Source organism: Phocoena phocoena, chromosome 15, assembly GCF_963924675.1.
Source record: "Phocoena phocoena chromosome 15, mPhoPho1.1, whole genome shotgun sequence".
NCBI classification, from domain to species: Eukaryota; Metazoa; Chordata; class Mammalia; order Artiodactyla; family Phocoenidae; genus Phocoena; species Phocoena phocoena.
This window is the reverse complement of record NC_089233.1, coordinates 13,087,290-13,097,602: the sequence shown is the minus strand read 5'-3', so window position 1 is coordinate 13,097,602 and position 10,313 is coordinate 13,087,290. Positions and strand designations below refer to the sequence as shown.

Sequence of the window (10,313 nt, the reverse complement as noted above, 5' to 3'; positions counted from 1 at the left end):
TGTTAGCATACAGTATTTGTTTATCTCTTTCTGACTTACTTTACTCTGTATGACAGAGGTCCATCCACCTCACTGCCAATAACAATTTCATTTCTTTATATGGCTGAGTAATATTCCAATGTATATATGTGCCACATCTTCTTTCTCCATCTGTTGAAGGACACTCAGGTTGCTTCCATATCCTGGCTATTGTTAATAGAGCTGCAATGAACATTTTGGTACATGACTCTTTTTGAATTATGGTTTTCTCAGGGTATATGCCCAGTAGTGGGATTGCTGGGTCATATGGTAGTTCTATTTTTATTTTTTTAAGGAACCTCCATACTGTTCACCATAGTGGCTGTATTAATTTACATTCCGACCAATAGTGCAAAAGGGTTCCCTTTTCTCCACACCCTCTCCAGCAATTACTGTTTGTAGAATTTTTGATGATGTCCATTCTGACCACTGTGAGGTGATACCTCATTGTAGTTTTGATTTGCATTTCTCTAATGATTAGTGATATTGAGCATCCTTTCATGTGTTTGTTGGCAGTCTATATATCTTCTTTGGAGAAATGTCTATTTAGGGTCTTCTGCCCATTTTTGGATTGGGTTGTTTGTTTTTTTGATATTGAGCTGCATGAGCTGCTTGTATATTTTGGAGATGAATCCTTTGTCAGTTGCTTCATTTGCAAATATTTTCTCCCATTCTGAAGGTTGTCTTTTGGTCTTGTTTATGGTTTCCTTTGCTGTGCAAAAGCTTTTAAGTTTCATTAGGTCCCATTTGTTTGTTTTTATTTCCATTTCTCTAGGAGGTGGGTCAAAAAGGACCTTGCTGTGATTTATGTCATAGAGTGTTCTGCCTATGTTTTCCTCTAAGAGTTTTATGGTGTCTGGCCTTCCATTTAGGTCTTTAATCCTTTTTGAGTTTATTTTTCTGTATGGTGTTAGGGAGTGTTCTAGTTCCATTCTTTTACATGTAGCTGTCCAGTTTTCCCAGCACCACTCATTGAAGAGGCTGTCCTTTCTCTATTGTATATTCTTGCTCCTTTATCAAAGATAAGGTGACCATATGTGTGTGTGTTTATCTCTGGGCTTTCTACCCTGTTCCATTGATCTATATTTCTGTTTTTGTGCCAGTACCATACTGTCTTGATTACTGTAGCTTTGTGGTATAGTCTGAATTCAGGGAGCCTGATTCCTCTAGCTCCATTTTTCTTTCTCAATATTGCTTTGCCTATTCAGGGTCTTTTGTGTTTCCATACAAATTGTGAAAATTTTTGTTCTAGTTCTGTGAAAAATGCCATTGATAGTTTGATAGGAATTGCATTGAATTTGTAGGTTGCTTTGGGTAGTATAGTCATTTTCACAGTGTTGATTCTTCCATTCCAAGACATGGTATATCTCTCCATCTGTTGGTATCATCTTTAATTACTTTCATCAGTGTCTTATACTTTTCTGCATACAGGCCTTTTGTCTCCTTAGGTAGGTTTATTCCTAGGTATTTTATTCTTTTTGTTGCAGTGGTAAATGGGGAGGTTTCCTTAATTTATCTTTCACATTTTTCATCATTAGTGTATAGGAATGCAAGAGATTTCTGTGCCTTAATTTTGTATCCTGCTACTTTACCAAATTCATTGATTAGCTCTAGTAGTTTTCTGGTAGCATCTTTAGGATTCTCTATGTATAGTATCATGTCATCTGCAAACAGTGACAATTTTACTTCTGCTTTTCTGATTTGGAATCAAGTCCAGGAAGCGCAGAGAGTCCCATACAGGATAAATCCAAGGAGAAACATGCCAAGACACGTATTAATCACACTATCAAAAATTAAATACAAAGAAAAAATATTAAAAGCAGCAATGGAAAAGGAACAAATAACGTACAAGGGAATCCCCTTAAGGTTAACAGCTGATCTTTCAGCAGAAACTCTGCAAGACGGAAGGGAGTGGCAGGACATATTTAAAGTGATGAAAGGGAAAAACCTACAATCAAGATTACCCAGCGTGCTTGCTTTGGCAGCACATATACTAAAATTGGAACGATACAGAGAAGTATTAGCATGATCCCTGCGCAATGATGACATGCAAATTGTGAAGCGTTCCAAATTTTTTTTTAAAGCAGAAACTAACATACCATTGTAAAGCAATTATACTCCAATAAAGATGTTAAAAAAAAGATTACCCAGAAAGGATCTCATTCAGATTGGACGGAGAAATTGAAACCTTTACAGATGAGCAAAAGTTAAGAGAATTCAGCACCAGCAAACCAGCTTTACAGCAAGTGCTAAAGGAACTTCTCTAGGTAGGTAACACAAGAGAAGGAAAAGACCTACAATAACAAACCCAAAACAGTTAAGTAAATGGTAATAGGAACATACATATCTATAATTACCTTAAATGTAAATGGATTAAATGCTCCAACCAAAAGACATAGACTGGCTGAATGGGTACAAAACAAGACCCATATATATGCTGTCTACAAGAGACCCACTTCACACCTAGGGACACATGCAGACTGGAAGTGAGGGGATGGAAAAAGATATTCCATACAAATGGAAATCAAAAGAAACCTGGAGTAGCAATTCTCTTATCAGACAAAGTAGACTTTAAAATAAAGACTATTACAAGAGACAAAGAAGGACACTACGTAATGATCAAGGGATCAATTCAAGAAGAATATATAACAATTGTAAATATTTATGCACCCAACATAGGAGCACCTCAATATATAAGGCAAAGACTAACAGCTATAAAAGGGGAAATCAACAGTAACACAGTAATAGTAGGGGACTTTAACACCCCACTTTCACCAATGGACAGATCAATCAAAATGAAAATAAATAAGGAAACACAAGCTTTAAATGATACATTAAACAAGATGGACTTAATTGATATTTATAGGACATTCCATCCAAAAACAACAGAATACACTTTCTTCTGAAGTGCTCATGGAACATTCTCCAGGATAGATCATATCTTGGGTCACAAATCAAGCCTTGGTAAATTTAAGAAAATTGAAATTGTATCAAGTATCTTTCCCAACAGCAACACTATGAGACTAGATATCAATTACAGGAAAAAAAAACTGTAAAAAATACAAACACATGGAGGCTAAACAATATGCTACTAAATGACCAAGAGATCACTGAGGAAATCAAAAAATACCTAGAAAAAAATGACAATGAAAACACAACAGCCCAAAACCTATGGGATGCAGCAAAAGCAGTTCTAAGAGGGAAGTTTATAGCAATACAATCCTACCTCAAGAAACAAGAAAAATTTCAAATAACAACCAAACCTTACACCTATAGCAATTAGAGAAAGAAGAACAAAAAAACCCCAAAGTTAGTAGAAGGAAAGAAATCATAAACATCAGATAAGAAATAAATGATAAAGAAATGAAGGAAACAGTAGCAAAGATAAATAAAACTAAAAGCTGGTTCTTTGAGAAGATAAACAAAATTGATTAACCATTAGCCAGACTCATCAAAAAAAAAAGGGAAAAGACTCAAATCAACAGAATTAGAAATGCAAAAGGAGAAGTAACAACTGACACTGCAGAAATACAAAGGATCATGAGAGATTACTACAAGCAACTACATGCCAATAAAATGGACAACCTGGAAGAAATGGACAAATTCTTAGAAAAGCACAACCTTCTGAGACTGAATCAGGAAGAAATTAAAAATATGAACAGACCAATCACAAGCACTGAAATTGAAACTGTGATTAAAAATCTTCCAACAAACAAAAGCCCAGGACCAGATGGCTTCACAGGTGAATTCTATCAAACATTTAGAGAAGAGCTAACACCTATCCTTCTCAAACTCTTCCAATATATAGCAGAGGGAGGAACACTCCCAAGTTCATTCTATGTGGCCACCATCACCCTGATACCAAAACGAGAGAAAGATGTTACAAAAAAAGAAAACTATAGGCCAGTATCACTGATGAATATAGATGCAAAAATCCTCAACAAAATACTAGCAAAGAGAATCCAGCAGCACATTAAAAGGATCATACACCATGATCAAGTGGGGTTTATTCCAGGAATGCAAGGATTCTTCAATATACACAAATCAATGTGATACACCATATTAACAAACTGAAGGAGAAAAAACCATATGATCATCTCAATAAATGCAGAAAAAGCTTTCAGCAAAATTCAACACCTATTTATGGTAAAACCTCTCCAGAAAGTAGGCATGGAGGGAACTTTCCTCAACATAATAAAGGCCATATAGGACAAACCCACAGCCAACATTGTTCTTAATGGTGAAAATCTGAAACCATTTCCACTAAGATCAGGAGCAAGACAAGGTTGCCCACTCTCACCACTGTTATTCAACATAGTTTTGGAAGTTTTAGCCACAGCAATCAGAGATGAAAAAGAAATAAAAAGAATGCTCATTGTTTTTAGATTGGGCTCAAGCATCATCTCCTCCAAGGAAGCCTTCCTTCACACATCTCTCCTTCCATCAGACTATTTAGAAAACTTGACATCAGGGGCTATGTCTAATTGATTCTTTTATCACAAGTACCTAGAATAGGTAGATAGTCAATACATACATCTGTATTATTTTCCTACAGCCGCTGTAACACATTACCACCCATTTGGTAGCTTAGAACGATACAGATTTCTCTCACCAGTTCTGGAGGCCAGAAGTCTGAAATCAATTTCACTGAGCCAAAAATCAAGATGTTGGCAGGGCTGCGCTCTCCCTGAAGTCTCTAAGGAAGAATTCGTTCCTTCCTTCTTATTATGTTGGTGGGGGCTGGTGTTCCTTGGCTTGTGGCTGCATCACTCCAATCTTTACCTCTGTGATCACATTCCCTTCTCCTCTTCTATCTGTCATCTCCCTCTTCCTCCCTCTTATAAGGACACTTGTGCTTGCATTTAGGGACCACCGTGTAATCCAGGGTAATCTCCCCATCTCAAGATCCTTAATTTAATGACATCTGAAAAAGCTTTGCTATGTAAGGTAAAATCCACAGATTCTAGGTATTAGCACATGGACCTGTTGGGGGCCATTATTAAGCCTACCTACCTCGTAGGTCACATACTGCATAAATTTCTGTGAAGTAAAGCACTGGCTCCCCTTCCTATGATACTGTCCTTAAAGTTACTCCCTAGGAGTTGTGTTGTCTGTCACTTCTGTATGAAAGTACTTTGGTCCTTTACAAACTGTACCTCCTTGAGCTAAATCCACCTTGAGCAACCTGCTTCGTGTGCAGTTCCACCTGGTGGCCAGAAGTCCTCATGAAGTTCATTCAAGCTGTTATGATGGCCCTCTTCCCAGTCGTACTGCTGAATATATGACCTTGAACAAAACTGTTAGATAAGCAGAATCGCTCTGCCCTGATGTCAGGAGACCTGGTGTCCAGCCTCTTCATCTTGTGGGACCAGGGGTGAGAATTCCCCCTCTCTGGGCTTCAGTTTCCCAATTCATACAAACCCTTCCCAATGCAGCCATGCTCCTTCCCCGTATCTTCACAACTTTCTCCCTCTTGTCACAAAAGAACACATACTATGTGATTCCATTTACAGGGCTCAGTTACAGGCAACACTAGATTATATTGTTTAGGTAGTGAAACCATAAAGCAACTTAGGAAATGATTATCACAGAAGCTAGAATAATGGTTCTGTGTGGTGAGGGGACAGAGGATTTGGGGGGCCGGCAATTTTCTATTTCTTGACCTACATGGTAGTTACCTGGGCATTTGCTTCATAATTCTTTGCCAATTTGCTTTATTTACTTCTGTTTAACTTTTAATTTTGGAAAATTTCAAACATTCTCCAAAGTAGAGACAATAGTAGGATAAACCCCAGCTTCAACAATTGTCTGCTTTTGCTAATTTTGTGTCACGTATGCATGCCTCCCAATTTGGGGGAGCATTAGGCACTTTAAAGCCAATTCCAGGCGTTACATCACTTGACCCACATATACCTCAGTGTGTACAGATACATCTTAATGCATGTTTTATACATGTATAATATGTTTTATACCAACATACATATATGTAATATATTAAATAAATTTGATCACAGTAAAAGTACAAAGGAGGTAATGGAGCTAGCTTGGAAGGCAGAAATCCTACGCAGGGAAAGGGCTCTGTGTGTGTGTGCATATGTGTGTGTGGAGGCCATGTGTACACAGCAGGATGTCTGCTTCGGGGTGGAGGAGTAGCTATTGCACTGGCTTAGCCGGGGGGGTCACAGTCATGGCTCCCAGTGATGGAGCTGGGCATTTATTACTATTTTTGTTTGTTTGTTTTGACCGCACCATGTGGCATGCGGAACTTCCCTAGAGAGGGATTGAACCCATACCCCCTGCATTGGAAGCTGCATTGGTTAAGGAGCCTTAACCACTGGACCACCAGGGAAGTCAGGAGCTGGGCATTTAAATGAGCGCAGTGACCTCTGGGAACCCTGAAGAGCTGTAAGCCTTGGGATTGCAAGGGATCTTGGTGGGCTGGATAAATCACACATGAGCTCCAAGTCCGTCTTTTCACTTCTGTCTGCCCAGCACCCAGCAGAGTTGCCCAGAGTAAGACCTCAATAATTGTTAAATGAATAGATGACTGTGGAAGAGGATGGCTCTGAAGAACCCCGCAGTTTGGAGGAGGCTCAGAGAGTTTCTCGTGGCCTTAAGCACACTGCCTTGCTCTTGGAGAGAGGAGGGATGTGGTGAGCTCCTTCGTGGAAGGGGGGCAACCCCACGCTGCCGGTGGGAAGGAGGCTGTTGGTTATCAACAGAAGTGGGTGGGGACATAGAGGCAAACATCTGTGCCCCTAACATGAGCCCTAATCTGTCCTGTTGCTGGAGAAATCTGGAATCCGGTCTAGAGCTGGTGTAAGTTGTCAAGGTCCAAGTCCTGTAAAGTAGGGGTAGGAATGGGGATCTGCAGAGACTTCTCAGACTCTAGTCTGCAGTCTAAGCCTAGGTATTGCCAGGCCCCCTTTACACATCTCTTGAGCTCCTGGGCGCACCATAAGAGGCTGATGGAAGAGGTCCACATAGGATCTCACAAGTTCCTTTGGTCAAAACTTGCCCATTCTCCAAGTTTACTCAAGTCTTCCTCTTCTGGAAATTCCTAGTGCACAGCAAGCCCTCATCCTCTCCTCCAACTCACAGCGTTTGCCCTGGCTGTTGCCTCTGCTAGGAATGCTTTTCCCTCAGTTTCTCATGTGGTTTGCTGCCTCACGTTCTTTAAGTTCCTGTTTGCGTATCTCCTCACTAGAGAGATCTTCCATGAGCATCCTATGTAAACCAGATAGCAACCCCACCTCTACCCCGGTCCTTCCGTCTCCTGTACTCTGCTTCTGTTTCTTCCTAACCCATATTGTCTGTCTCCTACCACTTAGAGCTCCCAGAATATAAGCTCTATGGAGGCAGGGAGTTTGTCTGTTTTCTTCCACCTTGTGTTTCCAGGGCCTAGAGCAGTGCTCGGCACAAAGTGGGGCTCACTTCCTATTTGTTGAATGACAGATTTCTTGTCTGGTCTTGTCTGGTCTGGTCTTAACATTTTGTTATCTTTCACATCTTGTCTTCCCAGCTGGACTCCTTGAGGGCGTGGATGAAGTCTGTTCTTGTTTCAATCACCTCTTATTCATCCCATTGGTGAGGGGAGGGATTTCTGCCCTAGGGCTAGGGAGATGGCCAAACACACAACACTGGGCAGATGAGATCAACAGCTGTTTCTCAGTTACATGTACTCATAGCCTGGGTGGAAGAGGACATTGCACACCATACAAGACCACACGGGGCTGCACTTGGCAGCTGAATGAACAAGGAGGGGCTGTGCAAGGCAGGCTTCGTAGTTTCAAGAGGGTGGGGCGAACCCTGGTTCCCACAGGAAGATGTGATTGGCTTATTTGAATAATTCCATGAGCTGGAGGGAACGGAGACCCACTACTCAGGAAAAGCAGGAACTGTGCTGGGTCAGTTTGATAAGGAGCGTGGTTTGGCTGGCAGATCTTATCCACGGGAGCGGAGTGTGGAGGGGAACTTGCAATTAGACCATTGGAGGCCCTTCTGCTTTTCCCAGATGTGGAGGAAGCACAGAATATTGGGCCTCATACCGCAGTTTCTCTCTAGTGTATGTGCTTGGACAGCATTCAGCGGCCTGTCTTGGGCATCCTGGTGTGTCTCTCTGCTGAGCCCAACTTTGCCATTCACTCCTGTTTCGTCCTGGCATCTCAGCCCTGTTATGGTCCAACCAGTTGCGGGCCACTGACTCCTCCTCCTGGAGCCTGGTTCAGCTTATCCATATCCCTGGGTCTTCTTCCTACCTCCTCGCGGCCCAGTCTTCTGGGTGGGGTGCTCCCTTCTTTTCTCTGATGACTTGTGTTTTCTCTCCATGTCTGTGGCTGGCCCTGCATCCATCTCTCTCCTTCTCGCCTGCCAGCTGGCAGTGTAACAGCTCCCAGCGTCCTCCCCAGAAGGATTGCACTCCTCTTGTGAGCAGCTTTAGAGGGCATGTTTCTGTGGAGCCCGTGGAGAGAGTCCAACTGAAGCTTGAAAGCCAAGGAGACCAACGGCATTTCCTGGGTGGGTCACTGTGTCTGCCCATGTGTGTCGGCGTGATTGTTTTGCCATCCTCATGAGTCAAACCCTGGAAGCCTTTGGTTCTAACCAGTGAAGGCATTGCTGTGTGGCAGCCATGGAAATGCACCTCCAGAGCTCCTTCTGGGCCCCAGCTGGTGCACCCCGAGATAGATGATCGCTACCTTTACACCGAGGCTGTGCTTCCCAGCCATCTGAGCGCTCCGGGGACACTCAGGCAGGCCCGCTCCTGGGAAACTTGGCGCTCTGGCTGGGCCTCGTCAGAGCACCGTACACAGCCCCAGACCTTCCTTCCTTTTCTCTCTCCTTCATGGGGTCAGACTTGCATTACTGTCTCATGCCTTCCCCAGCCTGTGCCTGCTTCCCTCCTGTCTCCCTTCGTGGGCTTTTCGCAAAATCTGCCTAATTCCTGTCTCGGTGTCTGCTTGCTGGAGGACCCCGAGTGATGAGGCCACTGTGGTGTGAAAGTCTTAAACAGTCCCAAGGTCCCCATGGCACGTGGCACCCCAGGAGTTGACTTTGCTCTTTGGGCTCTGAAGGAGGGGTGTCTATCACAGTCATTCAAAGCAGGGCTTTAGATATCACTTATAATACACATGAATTTATTTACAAAACAGAAACAGACTCACCGACATAGAAAACAAACTTATGGTTACCTAAAGGGAAAAGGAGAGGGGGAGGGATAAATTAAGAGTATGGAATTAACAGATACACACTATTATATATAAAATAGGGAAGTCACAAGGATTTACTATATAGTACAGGGAACAGTATTCACTATCTTGTAACAACTTCTAATGGAAAAGAATCTGGAAAACACTATATATATAACTGAATCATTTTGCTGTACACCTGAAACTAACGCAAAACTGTCAATCAACTCTACTTCAACTTAAAAAAAGGCTTTAGGACCAGACATGGAATCAAACTCCAGCTCCACCTCTTGAGCTGACATGAAATCTGAGGTGAGTCTTGTAGCCCCTTCATGCCCCAGTTTCCAAAGCTGCAAAATGGGGTCGTTGTAAGAATTAAATGTGATGATGTGATGATCCAGTATTTACTTATGGAAGATGGATTCTAAAACTGAGCACCTACAAGCACCCAGCCCTTCTCAAAGTGAGGTCCAGGGACCTCTGGGGTCCCCGAGGACATTTCAAGGCGTCTGCAAGATCAAAAGTACTTGAAAATAATACGAACATGTTTGCACTCTCATTCTCTCACAAGCCTACGGTGGAGTTTTCCAGAAACTGCATGACATGAGGTATCGCAACAGATTAAACGCAGCTATGAGAATCCAGCTGTCTTCTGTGAAGCCAGATATTACAGAGCTTTGCAAAAATGTAAAACAATGCCTTTTTCTCACTATTGAAAACACGATCTGGGTTGCTTTCTTTTTCCCCAAGCACATTATTTTATGTTAATGTGTAATGGGTTTATTGTTGTTTAAAATGAATTAATTAGTATTTTAAAAATTTCTCAGCTCTACCCTCTAACATGGCAAATATCACTGGATACCACACCCACAGAGAAGCAAAAGCCTTTTGAGGCTCCGATGATTTTTCAGAACGCAAAGACACTCCTAGATCAAAAGACATGAAAACTGCTGCTCTACTCAAAGGAACTTAAGGGCTTTAGAACACTGCCTCTGCTGACTGGCCTCCTGGACTCAGTTTCCCAGCGGGGCAGATGTCCCAAGGAAGACGGCTTCTCCAGAGAAACTCTGAGTCAGAAGAGAAGCAGTCAGACCTGGGTTCAAATATGCC

The 10,313-nt window shown here is 42.2% G+C and overlaps 1 non-coding gene across 1 annotated transcript; it reads left to right on the top strand.

Moving 5' to 3' along the window:
* The first annotated feature begins 1,987 nt into the window (after nt 1-1,987).
* LOC136135795 (U6 spliceosomal RNA) lies at nt 1,988-2,094 on the top strand. The gene has a single exon (XR_010656635.1). It is a non-coding gene; the product is annotated as a U6 spliceosomal RNA (small nuclear RNA).
* The last annotated feature ends 8,219 nt before the right edge of the window (nt 2,095-10,313 follow it).